Source organism: Tupaia chinensis, unplaced genomic scaffold, assembly GCF_000334495.1.
Source record: "Tupaia chinensis unplaced genomic scaffold, TupChi_1.0 Scaffold000206_1, whole genome shotgun sequence".
NCBI classification, from domain to species: domain Eukaryota; kingdom Metazoa; phylum Chordata; class Mammalia; order Scandentia; family Tupaiidae; genus Tupaia; species Tupaia belangeri.
The window spans coordinates 591319-612496 of record NW_006159681.1 but is presented as its reverse complement, the minus strand read 5'-3'; positions in this window follow the sequence as shown (position 1 = coordinate 612496).

Sequence of the window (21178 nt, the reverse complement as noted above, 5' to 3'; positions counted from 1 at the left end):
GAGGGCATGCGCCCTTAAGTGAAAAACCCCCAAAAAAAAAAAAAAAAAAGGATGGGAGAAAATATTTGCAAATTATTCCTCAGACAACAGATTGGAATCTCGAGTACATAGGGATCCAAGAAGCAACACAAACAAATAAAGTGAATAATCCAATTTAAAAAGTGGCCAATGAATTGAATAGACAGCTCTCCAAGGAAGACTTATGAATGTCCAAGAATCATGAAAAATTATTCAAAGTCTTGTCATAGGGAAATGCAAATTAAAACTACAATGAAATACCATTTAACCCTAGTTAGAATGACTAGAATAAAAATAAAATAAAAGAAAGTGTTGGTGAGACTGTGGTGAGGCAGGAATCCTTGGGTCAGCATTTGGCATGGTGGATAAAGTGCTGGACTCCCACGTGACTGACCACAGCTCAAGTCTTGGAGCAGGTGGCTTGAAAATCACACCAGACATGTGTGCGTGTGTACCCAAAATCTTGAGAGGAGAATGGAAGAAAATAAATTGTGACATGACCATCCCCCTGTGGGGAGTGATTTCTCACTTTCCCTCTTCCTGCTTCTGTCTCTTTCTCTCTCCATCAGCATACATAGTCTTTGGAGAAAATAAAAAGCTAGAAAAGAAATAGAAACACTTTTAGCTTATTAGTGGTATTATAAATTAGTTCTATCTTTGTTCAAAATAATATAGAAATTTATCAAAAGTCTACAAAACAGAATTTCTAAATGACCCATTAATCTCACTCTTTGATATTTATCCATTGATAGGAAAACAGTACAAAAACACTTGCACATCCATGTTTATTGCAGTGTTATTCACAATTGCTAAAATAGGGAACCAATGTAAGCATACAAAACTGATTACTAGTTTGAAAAACTGTGGCCCATATACACTATGGAATATTACATAGCTATAAGAAGAAAGGCGATCCTTTTATTTGACTCAAAGTGGATGAATATATAAAGCTGAATGTTGAGCTATGTGAGCCAGACTTTGAATGAAAGATACTATTGTATATTCCCACTCAGTTTGTACTGAGTTTCTGCACATCATAGCAAAGGCTGAGAAAACTGAAGATGATAGTGGAAAGGATGGGTAAGGATGCTATAAACTGTAAAGGGGGAACGTGGTTGGTAGATAATGCACCGTGGAGTTGGGTGTGTTAAAAAAATAAATGCATGAACCAGATGAGAAGTCTGTCTGTTTTAACCAAATAGCCTGTTTCTTAACTTTTGTAACTGAGTTTCTTCAATACCTGGTATATTTTATTCTCATGGAATAATAAATATTAGCAAATCAAAAATAAATAAATAAATAAATAAATAAATAAATAAATAAATCCTATCATTTTGATAGAGAGATATACTAGAAAATTCACATATGTAAATTCATGAAGAGAAATGCTTCTCAGATATCAGAATATTCATTAATCTATGACTAATAAGTAATTACTGATGATAAGCTGTTCAGATAGACTAGATAGTTAAATTAAAATACTAGGTTTTGTTAAATTCTCCTCCTGTTTCCTGTGAGGAACTGAGCCATTCTAGCTCTAAATAGTACAAAAGATCAGTGAAGAAAGATAAGCCAGTAGGAAAAACAAAGGAGAACTAGAAAATGTGGCAAGGGAAGGATTGGTAGTCTATGACTGAACAGAATAGGATCTGGAAATACAGAGGAATCACCAAAGCCTGAAGTCCAGTCATGGCTTTTAATGAATTATCTATATTTCAGACTCTAATGCTGAGATTAAGTTGCTTCCCTTATTAAGGTGATATGGAGAAAAAGTTCTAGGAATATTTGAATCTTTGTCTTGCAAAGCTATCACCAACATTTTGCTTACTGCTCTTACCTACCATGGTAATAACCACTGGTTAGAACCACTGCTCTTACGTACCATGGTAATAATACTCATGATATAATTTATTATTATGAATTCCTTTATATCACTATATAACTCTGGCAACTATCTTCCTACACTTTATCAAAACCCATGAGTACATTCTATTTTCATGTCTGTTTTATGATGAAGAAACGAACCGATCATGTAAAGTACTTTGACCAATGTCATATAGATGAATGATGCAAATGGGAATTGGAAACAGGCAGACAGGTTCTGTTTTCATAACATCATGTTATAGATACATAAATTCTTGACTGAAATATATGTACAGAAAACTGTAGTAAAGTAAACAAAATAACTCTTAAGTTCTATAAGATTCTTTGTCTCAAACTCCAGGGGAAACTAGTAGCTTACTAAAAACTCTATGACAACAAGATTTGCTTGACTGATTTAGAGTAAGTGCAAGGAAAATCTGTTTACCCATTTGTTACCAAATCAAATTCAATTTACCACTGTGATCATAGAGAAAATTGTATCATTTATAACTGAAGCAAGAGAGCTTGAGATTACAAGAGGGAGAATGAGTGCCCCCACCATATGCTATGCTAACCTTTATGTTTTGGATGGTGGCCAGGATTCAGTGTTTCTGAGAGAGCAGGATGATACTACCTTGGATGCTGGTTGAGAGACAAGCTGCGATCACTCTTACTGGAAGCACTGGGAGGCAGAGTTCATGACCTCAGAGCTCACACCTGTGTGCAGTGACCTGGTCCTCGCAAACGTCCATTTCTTGAATATGTCAACCAATTTACATGTAAACTAGTATGAAAATGGAGAGGTCTTATTTTTGTTAAGACTTTTTTCAATTAAAAAACTTTAAAAATATTTTCATAAATGTATTTAGTGATCCTAAAATGATCTACCACAGTTCTTATTTTTTAAAATTTGCCAGAGGTCATGTGCACTCACCAGAGGGAGATGGAGAGAGGAAGAAAAAATATACACTGAAATGCTTTCTTCTACATTTCTTCATCTTGTCAGGATTTGGGCAACAATACACAAGGACCTGACATGTTTTTCTAGTCACTGTGGCTAGAATTCTAACCAAATACTCACCCATTTAGGGACTCCCTTAACCACCAGGCAAAAGGACTGCCCTCCTCCCAAATTATTCTTACTAGTCAGACATTCTGTTTTAAAGATATTTTTTGTTATAGGGCATGTGCACTCGCTAGAGAAACAGGGAGACAGAAAGTAAGAAATCACCCCCCCCCCATTGGGAATGTCCTGGCCACAGTCCCTTCTGCTCCATTCTCTTCTCAGGATCTTGCACATGCACATGTGCCCAGCATGTTTAAGCCACTGGGTCCAGGACTCAAACCACAGTCAATTACATGGGAATCCAACGATGTAACCATTGTGCCATCTGCCAGTCTCAATTCAGACTTTCTTATACCTTTAATTTTTATATAGAGTAAAACAAAAATATATCCTCACATCAAATTTTTAGTGATGAAAATATTATAAATGGTAAATTAATCTGAGTATTGAGAAAGTTACCATTAGAAGGCCAGGTGGTTTTCATGGTGGTTAAGGGAGCTGAATCCCTCATGGCCAACTGTGCAATTGGAGTCCTGGACTAGCAGCTTGAAAACCATGCTAGTAACTTGTGCATATGTGACCAAGATCCTAAGAGGACAGCAGGAGAGAAGAGATTTCAGCATGGACATACTCCCAGGGAGGAGATTTATTATGTTCTCTCTCTCTCTCTCTCTTTCTCTCTCTCTTGTGCCCTATAGCAAATTAAAAGAAAAACAATTATGATTGAAAAGTGCTCAATGATTAATTGACTATATACTACCTCCCAAAGTGGCTTTTAATACATAGGAGTATTAAAGATTATGCTGAAAATGTTACCGTAGCAGAATTTGCTGTATTGAAAACTAGAAAATGAAGGTTTTCTTTTTTTTTTTCTCCCTCTATGAGGCCCTCCTTTCAGCTTTAAATCTCAGTGATCATGACTTTAATGATAATCAAATCAGTTCTATAGGCATGCATGCTTATGTGTTTCAACACCTAAAATTTACAGTTTAATGAGGCTCTTTGAACTCTTTGTAATTGAAACCTTGTCTTTGGAGCAATAGAATCAAACAATAAATTAGCTGTTCTCAAACTGAAGACTCAGATGAAATAAGGCACATATTTCCATTAGAATATCTCAAAAGTTCACACTAAATTTAACAACTCTTATTATGAGAGTTTTTTTTTTAATTTTTGGGGTCATTTTAATAAAAACACTTACATTTTCCTGAATTCATTCTTATTTTTATATTTCTATTGTAAAAAAAATAGTTCACTAAAACCACACATTTATGAATTTGTCTGTGTTTTTTTTTAATATATTGAGTCTTTCTCATTGAAAAACTTCTCTTTCAACATTTTAGTTAAACATTTCCTCTTCTGGAAGGCCCTTGCTTATTTTTCCAGTTGGATTTGGTTGTTAGCTCTATGTTCCCAATATTCTATTTATATAAGTGAATCATGGTATTCACGATTCGTATGTAATTAATTTTGACATAGTTTCCTCCTGTTTATAATGAAGTCTCCAGTGCTTTGCAAATATTAGGTTCTCAATAATGTCTGTTTATGGTTGCCATAATTAACAGATGTTTATAAAATAGAATTCTTTCCTCAAACCATGTATGAATGAATAACCAAGGATTTTAACAATGGCATTACAAGAATTTAACTTTCTTGCATATTTATTTTATTTAACTTTACTTATTTATGTACTTAAATTTGACCAGAGACGGATAGAATGAGAGAGAGAAAAAGAGACAGAGAGGCGGGGGATAGAGAGAGAGAGAGAGAGAGAATGAGAATGAGAAAGCAAGCTGCCTGGTCTGGGACTTTAACTGTGGTCGGTCATGTGGGAGTCCAGTGCTCTTAGCCACCACGTCACCTGCTGGTCTCCAAAATTTAATGTTTAAGGCTACATTTCAGGTGGTGCCAATTCTCTTTCTTTCTTTCTTTCTTTCTTTCTTTCTTTCTTTCTTTCTTTCTTTCTTTCATTTTTGAGAGAGTGATTTTTGCTATAGGATGTGTTTGCTCGTCAGAGAGACAAAGAGAGAAAGAAAGTGAGAAATCATCCAGGAGGAATGGCCACACCACAATCCCTTCTCCTCCGTTCTCCTCTTAGGATCTTGGGCACACATGCACATGTACGTGGTGTGAGTTAATTCACCGGGTCTGGGACTTGAGCCTCACTCAACTATATGGGAGTCCAGAGATATAACCACTATGTCATCTGCTGGTCCCGTCAGGTTCTGCCAATTCTAAACACCTATATAACAAAGTCATTTACTTTTATCATGTTGAATGACTACTAAAATGATCATTAAGAATGGTTGGATAAATTATGTATAAAAATGAATCATAACCAGAGCTTTTACTTTTAAATATTTTATTAACCATAATAGATACTTGACTATAAATTAATGCTTTTTATAAAAGTCAAGAACTTTTTTTAGTATTAATGAATTTTTTCAGAATGGTTGGTAGACAAATTCAGTAACTATAGTATCAATTTTCATTTTCAAATTGAGAAATAAAAATTTCAACGAGAACTGTCATTTAGAATCCTTTTAAAAATGACTTTGGGGGCTGGCAGGTGGTGTCCTGGTTGTGATGCTGTACTCCCACACGGCCGGCTGTGGTTCAAGTCTCAGAGTCCATGGCTTACTTTCTCATTTCCCTTCCTTTCTCTTTTTCTCTCCCTCTGGTCAAATTAAAACAAAAATAAATAATAATAACAAATAAAGTCAAATACATTTGAAGAAAATGACTTTGCATTTTTATTGGGTCTTTATATTATACACAAAGGAACTAAGACAAGGAATAGATACCAAAGTTCTCATCGCAGTGTGATTCCCCTTCCCAGCCTTCCTGCAGCCAATCAGGCTCTTGGGTGTTTGTGCCCAGTGTCTTTTAGGTTGACTCAGGATCTGAACCTGGAGTCAGCCAGGTGGCTTCTAGCACTGCAGATCGCTGCCACTGTATCAGAGCCAAAGACACATTTCTTAAATTTTTATTACATTGATATTTAATTTAAAAATACATAAACAATGAATGGATAAATAGAAAAGAACAAAAAGTAGTAAACACTTCAACTTTCTAAATGGTCAATTAAACATCTTTTTTAGCATCTTGGCAACAAAAATAATCTTGAGGCAAGCCATAAACTTGTTTGTCAAAACAAGTTAATCTAGACATTTTTAGATTCACTATTATTCATAAATCTCTAATTCACACTTTAACTCTCGTCTTATCACCAAAGCAATAGAGCCTCCCTCTGTGACAGTTAAAGTTAGTCTATTGTGTGATATTTCTTTTTAACCAGGAAACATAAAAGTAAATTAAATATGACTTTCCATGCCAAAAATAAGGTGAAATAGAATAATAAAATAATGAAGGCTATCCAACAAGGTTTCCAGGTACACGGACAATTGTTTTGACATGGTTTGTCTCCTACAGGAACATTTTTCTCTTAAAGGTGGCCTCCCATTTATACATATTAATATTTAAGAGAATTGAACATGGCATGGTTCTTTATTTCAAATGTATTTATCTAATACCTTGATTTATATGACTTTACACAAATTGTGAATTTTAAACTGTACTTGAATAATTATGCTTTCTTTAGCTATCACATTATTAGTGAAGATTTTTCTCTATCAGTGCTTTGTTCTAAAATTACCTGAAATAAGCAATTTGCCCTCATGTAAATATTCAATTTAGCTTGAAAAAATCTATAGAATTATAGGTATTTATCAAAGTGGTTGTGATAATTTGTGGTTGCTCATAACTAAAAATTAGAATGGTAATATAACATAGAGGAGACCTGGCTAATTTATTTATTGTCAGTTTTAAAATAGCTGCATTCTTTTAAGTTACATCTAATCAACACCTGGAAATATCCAGACCCAAACCTCTCAAATAAAAATTAATGCATAAAGATAGACCAAATATTAGAAGAAACAAAATTCTTACATTTATCCAAAAGAAATATTTATCAAACTAGCAAAACTTCTTAAGTCTGTATTAGCATTGTGTAAGATTACATCATTTATTAAACTTTATGATAAAGTTGATAACTCGGATTTGTGTATTTATTATGAATATTATTATCTGATGCATAATGCTAGAATGTGAATAAAGAGAAAAGAAAATCAAAAACAAATAGGAGGTCAGATTATAGAGAAAATCCTATTTGCTTGCCATATTTTCAGTGCTAAAGTACAAATAAAAGTCATTAATTAACCATTTCAGTGATAAAAATATTTATGTATCTACCCTCATGAAATGTTTAAATGTTTAAAATGTAACTGATAGAACTTTTTATGAGACAGGGAGATAGTATTGTTATATTTTGATCAACTGGACAGGGGAGAAATGCTCACATATTGAAATGATCACCTTGTAAGCTAAATAATGTGATTGAATGTATTAAAAATGTTAAAAAAATAAAAATAATTAATGAAAAAAATAAATAAAAACCAAAATAAAGTAATAAGTCAAAATGGAACTTACCTAGACATATAGAGTGGCTAAAGGTGAAGATGCTAAAGAAAAAATTATTTCACTAAGTCTAAATGTAAGAATATAGCATATTTTAAAAGTAAGCGTTATTTTAAATGTATTAGATATTTTAAAGAAAGTATTGCAGATTTGAACAATTCAAAGTGATTAACGGATATTAACCTAATTTTCTTTAATAAATCTGTCAGTAATATAGCACAGAAATGTCATAAAAGAAATTGATAAAGAGGCAGGGACAAGAAAATTTAAAAACAAAAATAGAGAAAGAAAAAGATATTAATTAATTTGAACAACATTTTAAAGCTAGGATGGGTGGATGCATAATATATGACTTGATGGAGAGAAACACTGAATCCATAGGGAAGAAGTTGTGAGAAGGAAGTCACTTCCCAGTTCAGAGCCCAGCTGGGAAGTATGTTAGAGGTTAGCATCAGACCTTTTATTCTGGGACGTGATAAACTAAAATAAATAAGTGAAAGAATGACTTGGAAAACATTGAAATTATGTATAACGGAAACCTGTATCATTTAATTTCTATTGTATACCTAATAGATATGAGTTTCTTCCTAGCTGAAAACAAAGTTAAATTTATTCTTTAGATAGAAAGAACTAAAAAGCTTGAGTTTAAGCAATGAGCTACAGCAGGATAGTATAAATAAAATTTGTAAATTCAGTGCTTTTGGGCTCTCGGCCTCATCTTGCTCTCAGAACATTGCAAGGAGGTTTAAAATATCCACACTACATCCTGACAGAAACTTGGATATTGCTCTCCTAGGAAAGCTGATGACTCAAAGGGAGTTACTCACAGAGACGGACAATTGGGTATCTCACAATGAAAATGCAAGTTTTCAAACATAACCTTAATAGAAGACATGATATAGAAACCCAATGCATAAATATAGATTTCAAATAAGCTATTTTTAATGATTATAGAAAGAAATGATACTTCTTTAATTCAATTTATAGCTCTAAAATAGCATCTGGGCCTCTCATTTGTGTAAGATCTTGTTTTTGCTTCAACCCTAAATGTAATCCATTTCCTGACTTTTATGTCTATTTATTTACTTCTGTGAGAGAGAGAGGTAACCCCAACAGAGTCCTGGTGCCACAATCCACACCCAGTCCTCAGTCTGCCTCAGGCTCGTTCACGCCCAGTGCACTCAGGGAGGTCTCTGGACCTGAACTAAGAACCTTCCCATACAGGAATGTCTCACAGAGCATCAGGTCTTCCTCCTATGCTATTGTCTGGCTCTAGCTTTCCTCCCTTTGGCATTAATCATTTTCCTGTGTTCCATTACAGTTACTACTCTAAATAAAATATCTATGTTCTGCCTGATTTTTAACTTTAAAAACATTATGTTTTTCCACTCAACCTTTGTATGTGTCTATGTGTGTGCTGTGTTCATGGGTCCTATGAATTTATACTGTTGTTTATAACTAGTTTTTCACTTTCATGGGTATACTATGTCATTGCTTGAAAATGCAGTTATTGGGGCCGGCAAGTGGCATGGTGGTTAAAGGCACTGGACTCCCACTTGGACCACGGTTCAAGTCTCAGGCCTGGTGGCTTGCTTTCTCACTTCCTCTCTCTCTCTCTCTGTCTCTCGCTGATAAAATTGGAAAATAATAATGATAATAATAATAAATAAAATTTAAATAAAATAATTATTTAAAAATAAAGAAAATGCAGTTATTTACCTATATTAGTCTTTGATGTGTTTATTTTGAGTTATTTTACTATTTCAGTTAATGTAATGATCTGCTCTACACAGGCAGAAATCTCCCAAGAGTATCTGTGTACAAGTAGAAATACTGTGATATAGGAAAACATTTCATTACTTTTGCTAAATAATAACAATTTTTTTCCAAAGTCTTCGTGAACACATGAATTCTATTCTGAATGTTTATGAGGAACATAATTCTTTTTTATTCCTATAAATACTTCCCAGAACTTAATTTGACAAGTTTTAGTTTTTGGATTTGCCAATCAGATGTGTGCAGTTTTCCCTGTGAATTTAATTCGCATTTACTTCATCACCATTTAGGCTGAGCATACTTTTATGTTTCATTGACTATTTAGATAACTTATTTTACAAAGTTCCTAATCAGGTTTTTTTTTTATATATTTTTTTCCTGTCTAGTTTCTTGGTGTTTTCTCACTGATTAATAGACTCTTTCATGCATTTTGAATAAAAAGAAATACTGTAGAAGTTAGCAACTTTTTCTGTAAAGGGTTACATAATATGTAGTTTAGTCTCTTTCCCAAAATATAAAATTGATGAAAAGGGAATAACAAATTTCTCCTAATAATTTCTTGATGAAATTTAAATATAGGACCAGCCAATGGTGTGGTGGTTAAAGATGGCTAGACTCCCACATGGCCAACTGAGAAGCTCCAGTCCTGGACCCAGCAGCTTGAATAATACACTGAGCACATGTACATGCATGCCCAAAATCCAGAAATGAGAATGAAGAAAGGATTGAGCACGGCTGTCTCCTGAGGAGTGATTTCTCACATTCCCTCTTTCTCTTTCTGGCAAGTGAACTTATCCTATTAAAAAACAAAACAAAACAAAGCTAACAACCTTTTAAATAAAGGGGGCCAGCAAGTGGCAAGGTGGTTAAGGTGCTGGATTCCCACATGATCAATCATGGTTTGGGTCCTGAACCAGTGCCTTGCAAATCATTATGGGCATGTGTGCATGGGTGCCCAAAATATTGGGAGAGGAATAGAGAAGAAGGAATTGCAACATGGCCATTGCCCCTGGGGTGATTTCTCACTTTTCCTCTCTCTGTTTCTCTCTCTCTCCATTGAGTGCATGTGTCCTACAACAAAAACCTAAATAAACAAACAAACAAAAAGCAAAAAACTAATGTAAATGATAATACTTGGATGCTTTTGTTTCATAATACAGTTTATTAATAAAAAATTAAAAATTTTTGAGGACTATAGTTGATGTTTGCTATTATTAAAATATATCACAAGTATTCAACTTTTAATGCTAATCTGTAATGTGCTCTTTTACATTTTATCATTTTACAAATTTTATCTCAAAATGTATCTGTCCAAAATCTGTGCAGAAAGAGTGATCTTATAGAATGTTGTATCATTTGACAGCAGAGGTAATAAATGAAGCAGGCCAGGTTGATATAACTTGTGAGTGAATCTAGGTTAGTTGATGAAATGAATTTATTGCAATGTAATTTTTGCATATAGTGCTGTATTACCTTGTAACTTAGTTTTAATTAATTAAAAAAACATTATAAGTCTGGAAAACAATCTAATTGTCAACATTTTAATAATTGATGGTGGCTGAGACTGGTTCTTCTCTTTCATAAAAAGCAAACAAACACATAAAAAAACTTGATCCTGACCTAAAATAATTAAATACAACTCTACTAATGCTGTCATGCAATTAATTTGTAATAGACAATCAGCACTCCAGTTTTTATTTATGACAAGAGAAAAGTTACAATGATTTACTCTGAGAGAGCAATGAAGATTGCCCTTGATCCTCCTAGTTCAATAATAAGACAGATTCAAATATTTCCCACAATTTTTAACATCATAATGTATGAGAAAACTTCCTTTTTAAAATACCTTATATTTTTATAGTTTGCACATGTTTCCAATGAACACTTTTACTCCTCTACATTTACATTTAGTATCATCAATTGTAACACATCTTAGCATATTCCTCTTTAAGTGTTTCAAAATCGTGTTTTCGCAACCTCTCTGAAAATACTCTCATCTGTAGCTTGTTTTAAGCAGAAACTCACAGGTGAGTTCTTAAGTCTCTTTGTACAAAGAACTGACAGTCCAAATAGACACAAATCAACGATATTGATAATATCTATCGATGTGTAAATAGACAGAAGCAAACACTAAAAATATTCTACCTTAAAAAAAGTATTGAAATTGTCCCAACGTGCACAACTCTTTTTCTGTCTTCTTCTCTCAAGGAAGAAGTAAGTAAATCAGCTTTAATAGATTTTGACTCTTTTGAGATATTGAACATATTCATATATGTAAATATTATATGTATTTTATATACTTATAAAATATAGGATATACTCAGTTTTCTTTTAATAAGTGAGCTAGATTTCTTATATCCTTTTTTCTATATCAATTTATATGATCATATAATTTTTCTTCTTTAATATGTTGATATGACCGAGTAGAATGACGGCTTTTTACTGCTAGGCATGCATATCTACAATAAATCCCACTTTGCCAAGACATGTACTTCTTTTTAAACCTCATTAGATTTGACTTGATGGAGTCTCTTGTTGAAGATGTGTAAATATGTGCTCATGTGCTCTTGGTCTGCAATCTTCCTTGTTTGTAATGTCTTCACTAGGTATTACGTGATGTCTGCCTCATTTAATAAGGCATGAAGTATCCTATCTAATGTTTTCCAGGAAAGATTGTGGAAAATTGTCATCATTTTTTATTTAGTGTCTAGTGAAATTCACCAATGAATTTATCTTTTTTTTTTTAACTTTTAACTTTTTAAACTTTTTATTCAGGAGATTATTAATTCAATATGTGATAGTCTTCTGTAGTCAACTTACATACTTCTCATTATCTGAATATTGGTAGCTTATGTCTTTGAGTGACTTGGTCACTTTCATTTAAATTACCAAATTTGTTGGTATACAGTTCACGCTTTTCACATTTATAGGGTCAGTAGTAAGTAATGATCTTTCATTTGTGATATTGCTATGTCTTATACTTTTTTTTCTCCTCTGACTGGCTTGAGGGTTATCATTTTTATTTATTGATTTATCAAAGAACCAAGTTTTTATTTAAGAATTTCCTTATTCCTTTCTTGTTTTCAATTTTATCAATTTCTTCTTGAACTTCATTACTTATTATGTTCTTTCTCTAGTTTATGTAGGTGTAAGCTTCTTTACTGAACTTTGATTTTTATTCTTTTGTATTCTATGACCCCCTACACTCCATTTTTTCTGAATCCCATACACTTTCCTAAGTCGTATTTTTCACATGCTTTAAAATATTTTGAAATTTCTCTTAAAGCATTTTCACTAATACTAGAGAATGTAAATGTGTATATTTCCAGTAAAATCTTTTTGTTGTTGATTTCTATTCATTTGATTGGGGTCTAAAACATTGGGTCATTGGAAAAGTCATGACATAGTTTTCTATGCAAAAATGTGTCATGATTTTTTTCTTCTAGAGGTTTTTGCTATAGGGCACATGCACTCACCAGAAAGACAGAGAGAGACAGAGAGGTAGAAAATGAGAAATCACCCCCTGGGGGGGGGGTGGCCACTCCGGAATCCCTTCTCCTCCATTCTCCTCTTGGGATCTTGGGCACCCACGCACACGTGCCTGGTGTGAGTTCAAGCCACTGGGTCCGGGACTCGAACTGCGGTTGACTACATGGGAGTCCAGTGACTTAGCCATTATGCTAACTGCTGGTCCCTGTCATGATTTTTTGATGACTCAAAAATTTATATGATTTATATTATTTCAAAATTGATAAGGTGACCTTGATAGCACAGAATGTAATCTATCTTTGATATATACATGATATCATATATAGAAATCTATTATTTTTGGGTTTATTTTTGTGAAGAATCCTGGCTAATATACTCCTGAGAGAGGTTCTGTATCTTGCAGCCAGGTAACCCATTTGCCATGTGGTAAAATATGACTGAATGAATCATTTTAAATTCTTATTAAATCTCATCATTTTTAGTAGGCTTAAGGGTCAGGCCTGTGACCTTCAACATTTGTGTAGTTTCTGTACCCTGCATACCATATCTTTTCCCAGACTGCAGGATTCTTTTTGTATTTTATTGAAGTCCTGAACCGTATTATCTTGATTTGTTTTTTCGCCCTTACGGAAAAAAGACACTAGAAGGCTGAAGTAGCTGGCATGGGGGATTTTCTCTTTTCCCAGTTAGAGAAGCATCTGGACATACCTCACAGTAATTACTCTTGACTTGCCCAGCAGAACCAGGAGTGGCTCCTACCTAGATATTCACTCTGAGACTCTGTTGACGTTTCTAGGTTCCTTATTCTCTGTACTCAATTCATCGAAATGATCAAAGTATTTCCACCAAGGGCTTTTGTTCCAGGGGAATAGATTTGGGCTGTGACTCACCACCTGTGAGGAGTTTTGCCTTGTGACCGCAATTCTCTGATGATTCTAAGGAAACTCACTGACTTTCTCTTGTTATAAGGATGGGAGTGATTCTTCCATATGTGAGGCCAGTTTTATGATTCATAATCATGGTGGTATGCCTCAGTATTCATTCATTCTGTATCCCATGGAATAAGTACTGTTTATCTGATTTGATGGGCACTGGGGTGTTTTCAGTTTTTAATTTACAAATAAAGCCACCATAACTTGTGTATAGGCTTTTGCATGAATTACATTTCATGCCTCTTATATATTCGCTAAGTGGGACAGCTGGATTATATGAAATAAAATGTTTTAAGAAACTGAAAAATGGTTTCCCAAAGTGACTGCATCCTTTTGTTTTGTCATCAAGATGTGCAAGTTCCAGCTGCTTTATTTCTTTGCCAAAACTAAGCATTGCTTGATTGTTTTTACTGACTTAGACCTTTGGTAGTAGTAGAATTATATTTTGCCTTTCTATTTCCAGACAGTAACGAATGCTGTTGGATGTCTTTTCATGATCTCATTTGTCATTTGGCAATTTTTGGGTGATCTATACCACATTTTGCATGTCTCATTGAGCTGCCAAAATTCAGAGTATGAGAAACCCAGACTTCATGATGACCAGCGCCAAAAATGTACCAGGGGCTTAAACTCCTCTATTCTTATATCTGAGATGCTCTTATACCTGAGCTTTCTTTCTGATGTTCACATAAATTAGTATCCTCATTCACATCTTAACTCAGATGTATGTTTTCCATAGTCTTTAGAAACACCATTTGCATGTCCAAAGTCTGTTTCTATGTTCAAAACCCAGTTTTTCTTTTTCTTTCTTTCTTTCTTTCTTCTTTCTTTCTTTCTTTCTTTCTTTCTTTCTTTTTTTTTAAGAGGTTTTTGCTACAGGGTAAGTGCGCTCGTCAGAGAGACAGAGACAGAAACAGAATGCGAGAAATCACACCCCACGGGGGAAGGCCACGCCACAATCCCCTCTCCTCCATTCTCCTCGGGATCTTGGGCACGCACGCACATGCGCCTGGCATGAGTTTAAGCCACTGGGTCCAGTACTTGAACCTCAGTGGACTACTTGGGAGTTTAGTAACATAGCCATTATGCTAACTGCTGGTCTCCCTAAAAGCCTTTTTTTCTTATATATACTTGTCACAACCTATTTCTGGTGTTTTATCTACTTATTGTTTTGATTATTATTTGATACTTATTCCAGCCTTATATCAATATTTTTAATATAGCAATATTTTTATCATTATTATTATTTTTTTAATTTTATGTAGGTACTCACCAGAGAGAGAGAGAGAAAATGAGAAAAAACGTCACTAGGTCCAGGACTTGAACTGCAGTCAGCCATGTGGGAGTCCAGTGCCCCAACTACCATGCCACCTGCTGGCCCCTATAGCAATCATTTTAATTGCTCTGATTATATAGAGTTTAGGTTGAGAAAATACTAATCTCCCCAAGTAGTCCAAGAACTAGTAATTATTTTACGATTGCTACTACAGTGGTTAGAAGCTAACGTCTGTGCATGCAGACCAGGGCATAACCAACAGCTGCCTCTTTTTGACAGAAACAAGGGCATGCATGACTGAGGCCCAGGTTTCACGAGCCAAGCGAGGCTGTGACCATGAACTTTCTGCAAGGATGACTGGGAATGTGCTCTTTTCATGTGCCCAGAAAGAATAAACAGTGTTTGGGAAACTCTCTCTCGTCTCTATCTCATTCATGAAGAAAAATGAATACCTGAGTCTTCATCCCACTCTGAAACCTGAATAAGGATGCTTTAATGATGCAGGGAGTCCACATATTTTAATGCCTTTTCTATACAGGAAAAAGAACAATGTCCCTATTACCTCCAACAATTTCCCATATCTTCAAAAATATTTAAGTTTATTTATTCATTTTATATGAGTAAAAGGGAGAGAGAGAGAGAGAGAGATCACTCCCAGCAGTGTCCTGATACTGTGATCCCCTCTCACCTTCAGTCAGCCTGGATGATGGACAGACACACTCATGCCTGGGATACTCTGGAACCTTCCCTTGTGGCTCAGTCTCAGAGTATCGTGTGTCCCCACTTGCTCGTGTACAAGCCCAACATGACTATCTTCAATTGTTAAAAAATGTCAGCAATCAGGTCACCAATTGCAGTGAAATTGTGTGTGGATGAGCAAGCCCAGCATATGTAGCACAAGGAAAGATAAGATCTCTTAATCCCTAAACTGTGGGACAAAAACTTTAAAAAGACACAATTAGAAATTACAAAAAAATAGTAAATAAGATGTCACAGAAAATCTGAAACAAGAATAACTGAATAATAATATTAGGTCCCAGAAAACATAAAAAAATATAAAAATTCTTAGCATAAATTAGAGCCAATTTATATTCAAACAAACTCGGAATAAGATGTTAGAATAGAGATAATTGTGGGGTTTTGAAATAAAATTATTTATCAATCTCTTGCCCTTTCTAGGAGTCACCGAACACATTCTTCTAAAAATGAATAAATAAAGTAAAAGAAAGTAAGATAAAAGTAAAGCAGTGAATAATACAATTCAGAGGAAATAGGAATAATGGAGGAGGGCTATCCAGCAAGGCTTATAGCCTTGGTACAAGAGAGTAATCAATTAAAAAAAAGTGAAAATGAAATTATAGTTCCTTAATGGTGCCGTCCATTGGGAAGTGCTCTATACGCTCATTAAAAAGTTTGACAGTGGAATATTAGTAATGACATGGAAAGCTAAGCATATTAAAAAGCCAACTGATAAGGCTCAAGAAACCGCATGGTTCTACATGAGAGAATATGAAGTCATAGCATACTCCATGCCTGTCTCATTAATAAGATAGCGGTCAAGGTAATGTAAATAAAGAATTTGGTGTTTTTAATGCAAATATATTAGAATAATAGGATGGATAAGGGAAAAAAAAGTGATTCTCATCTTCCATACTAGGAATATATATGCAATTTCAAATAGAAAAAAATGTAGAAGAGCAGTTTGTGATTTTCATTTGAGAAATTAACAGAAATAGCTGAAGTAATGCAAAATAGACAAAAGTATTTCATTTGGCTAATAGAGTTATTATAGAATGACACCTTCACAATTACAATGCTTGCATGTAGATATTAAGGCTAAAAAGTATGCAATACAATAAATCTTTCAAATTTAGTATTGAACTAAATATATCCAACTTCTGGGAATATTTTGTATTTTAGTAGATAATAAAATTGTATGTCATCTCTCCCTATGTATCTCTGTCACAAGAGCTCAAAAAGAACATTGAACATAACTGTAACATTATAGAAATACAAACTATTGTATAAAACAAAAGCATGAGAGATATGCTGAGGGTTCTTTAAAATGTTCATGTGAAATGTATATTATGAACAAAACTGCATGGATTTTGAAAATATATTTGTACCAGAAAAACTCCTAATTCTATGTTATCTACAACCACTTTGAAATTCTCTTGTATTTAGATAGAATTAGAAATGTTGAGATTAAGTATGAGAAAGTAAGCAATAGTTAATACTCAAGCACAAGGAATTAAAAAATGTTATTGGGAGTATAACATGATAGTTTCATTTTGGAAAATTAAACAAGTATCAAATTTTTCTGAATGTATACCAAATATATACATACTTATGTGCTATTAACAAATAAATTCCCCTATTTGTAATCACTCTCAGAAGAAAAATCAAGTAGGTGAGTATAGAAATTGAGAGAGATATTCTCCATGACAATTTGATGCTAGTAAACTCTGTAAGTAAAATACACGACACAAGAAATGACATGTAATCTGTCAACTGTTTTATAAAATTATTTAATTTTATTTACATTATTTGATTATTTAACTTGCTACAGGACACATGTGCTCACCAGAGAGAGACAAAGAGACAGAAAGAGAGAGGAAGTGATAAAGCAAGCTGCCAAGTCCAGGACTCAAACCGTAATTGGCCTTGTGGGAATCCAGGGCTTTAACCAGCACACACCCTACTGCCCCTGCAAAGTTTTACAAGATTATAATGTATAAATTAGAATGATGTATATAAAGTATTGTTGTATTATTATATTTCTACATGTGAGGCCAGCACGTGGCATAGTGGCTAAGGCAATAAACTCCCTCATGGTTGAACACAGTTCGAGTGCTGGATCTGGTGCCTTGAAAATCAAGCTGGCCACGTACAGGCCCCAAGATCCTGGGAGGAGAATAGAGAAGGGGTTGCAGCGTGGCCATCCCCCGGGGTGATTTCTCACTTTCCCTCTCACTGTCTCTGTCTCTGTCTCTCTCTCTGACAAGCACATGCACCTTATAACAAAAACCTACATAAATATGTGTATACATACACACACATACACGCACACACATATATATATATATATTTCTACATGTACTTTTATATGCTTAAATATACATATAGCTGCGTAAATAGCTACACTAGAACTATGTATAGCAAGGTATTACATTATTTGTATCTGTCTCTTTTGGTGAAAGTGTAGATTTTATTTTCTTTATTAAGATTTTTTGTTGTGCTTGATTTATTTTTTAAGGTGAAGTTCTCATGCTACCAAAAATAATAGAGGTTTTTTGGGACCAGCAGTTGGCGTAATAGCTGTGTCACTGGACTTCCATGTAATTGACTGCAGTTTGAGTCCCAGACCTGGTAGCTTAAACTCACACTGGGTGTGTTTGCATGCATGCCCAAGCACTGAGAGGAGAATGGAGAAGGGATTGCAGTGTGACCATCCCATCTGGGGGGTGATTTCTCACCACTCAAAAAAAAAAAAAAAAAAAGAGGTTTTTGTTTAAACTGTCTCATTTTGAAAGAACAAGATGAAGTTTATGACAAGGCCCAAATGTAAGCACACGGCATACTAAAAAAAATAATAAAAATAAAATAAAATAAAAAAAGTATCTGATATAATTTCCTTATTGTCTAAAATGAGCAATGCAGATGGTGACTTTACCATCTAATAGAAAGTGAATTTGAAAATGGAAACCTAGGGACCAGCAATTGGTGTAACGGCTATGTCGCTGGACTCCTATGTAGTGAACCACGATTCGAGTCCCCGACCAGTGTAACTAAACTCACACCAGGCATGTGTGTATACATGCTCAAGATCCCAAGAGAAGGGATTGTGGCGTGGCCATCCCCCCTGGGGGGTGATTTCTCACTTTCTGCTTTCTATCTCTCTGTCTCTCTCCATTTTTCTGGCGAACACGTATGCCCTATAGCAAAAACCCTCTCCCCCTCAAAAACTAACACCTCTAAATAAAAAGTGGATACCTATATGTTCATTCTAAATAATTAAATCTTGGGGCTGGCAAGTGATATGGTAGTTAAGGGTGCTGGACTCTCATGTGGTCTTCTGTGGTTCAAGTCCTGAACATGGTGGCTTGCTTTCTCACTTTCCTCCTCTCTCTTTCTCACTCTCTCTCTTTGCCCCTCTCTGGTCACATCAAAATAAATAAATAAATAAATAAATAAATAAATAAAGTTAAATAGAATTAGTATTAGAAATTAGCTAAATATGTTTTCCAATGAATATCTTTTCTCTTAGTAATAGGTAGCATCATTTTCCAATTAATCCATGTTGGAAACTTGCCAGTTAACTTCAACGCCTTCTTGTCATTTATCTCTGCATCTAGTCACTCAAATTCTGCAAACTATCTTCCTAGTAATTTCTGAAAACAGGTCATTCCTATTATTCTTACTCTAATTTACTTTTATGATCACTAAACTAGGACAGTACAATACTGGCCTTGTGTGTTTCTCAGCCTCTTTATCTCATACTTTTTTTTTTTTTAGAGAGAGATTTTTCTATAGAGCATGAGTACTTGCAGGAGATACAGATGGAGAAAGAGACACAGAAAGCAAGATATCAGCTCCACCTCTTGGGGTGATGGTCATGCTGCAATCCTTCCTCCTCCATTCTCCTCTCAGGATTTTGGGCACACACGCACATGTGCCTGGAGTGAGTCTTTAAGTCACTGGTTCCAAGACTCCAATAGCGGTCAACTATGTGGGATTCCATATTATGTAACCATTATGCCATCTGCTGGTCCCTAAACTTCTAATTTCATCCATTACACAGAGTGCAAAAAAAAATTCTGTGCTCTGATTTTAATTCTATAATTACTTGAGAAAGCACAATTCCATGGCAGAACATATAGAACCTTCTATCACCTGTCTTCTTCCACTTGTCCAAACATAATCTTCTGTGTATGTGGCTCAGAGACAGCCTTTTTGCACAGCCCACATAGCTCAGTTCCTTCCCTCCTCCACTCCATCACTTTGCTCAGATTAACCTTGAACCTTGGACTCCCACAACTTTCTGTTATTTCTCAATTTTTGAGTGATATTTATAACTCAAATAATATAATAACTTCTTCTGGAAACTGTCTGTGACTCTTTTTTGCTTGACCTTGCGTCCATACCATCTATTACCCTCCCCATGCCTCTCTGATGCCAGTGTGGCCCCCTTACACTGTGAAATGTGCATGGCAGGGGTCTCATATTTAGGGCTGCGTCTCTATGGCCTATTGTGATGTCTTCGATATAGGCTGTCAAATATTTATTGAGCTAAAATGAACTGAATTGCATCTAAGAATAGATATTTGTTAAAAAGATCTACATATTTAGTATGTATCTGAACACTGTAAAACAGATCTACTCTCTTTTGGTTTTAATTATAAAAGAGATGGGACCCACGACTTGTATTATATAAGACTTCTTAGTTTTCCAGAGATTTCTCCAGTCTTTTCAGATCTCTTACTGTGCTATTTCCCTATTAAACAGAAGAGAATGTTTCTTCTCTTTAGGTCAAGTAGGTTAAGGAACTTGAGACCTTGATTCAATAACTATTTAGCTTTTTCAAAGGAAAATTCAGTTTCTCACTGTATCAGCACTCTTAAGAACCTTTCCTATCAAAGTGCTTCAAGATAGTATGCAAAATTTTGCAATGCTTGTGAAAAAAGCTCTCCCTGTAAATGAGTATTGAGAGAAGGCTTTTCCAAGTCACAGAATTTCTGTTTAAAATTAAAAAAAGATAAAACAAAACAGAACAACAACAACAAAAACTTCCCAGGATTATAGATTCTTTCTTACATTGTCAGAGAAAAGCCAGACAAGGGGACAAAAGTGAAATTTTCCCCAAGTGACTTATGCTCAGAAAAGCAACTAGAAAACTTCTAACTAAAAACCTTAAGTGTAAATGTTCCTTATAAAGTAAAATAACATTTTCAAATAAAACTGTTGTTTTATGATAATGTCAGTGTCTTTGACTTTCTTTTTCAGTTATTTACTATATTTATCACCAACATCAATATTATACTAATAATAGCTATAACAGCTAATATTCATTAAGCATTTGTTCAATTAATACACTTAACATAAGCCAATCTATTGAGTCTCCATTGAAAACAAAGAAAACAAATGTATTATGAACCTAGTTCTAAAAGATTCTTATACAAATAGAGTAAAATTTCTGAGATTTCACAGTTTGTACAAATCGATATTTTCTTCTACATGCCAAGATAGTATCTTGTATAAAATAGGAAAATATAGACAGCAGGA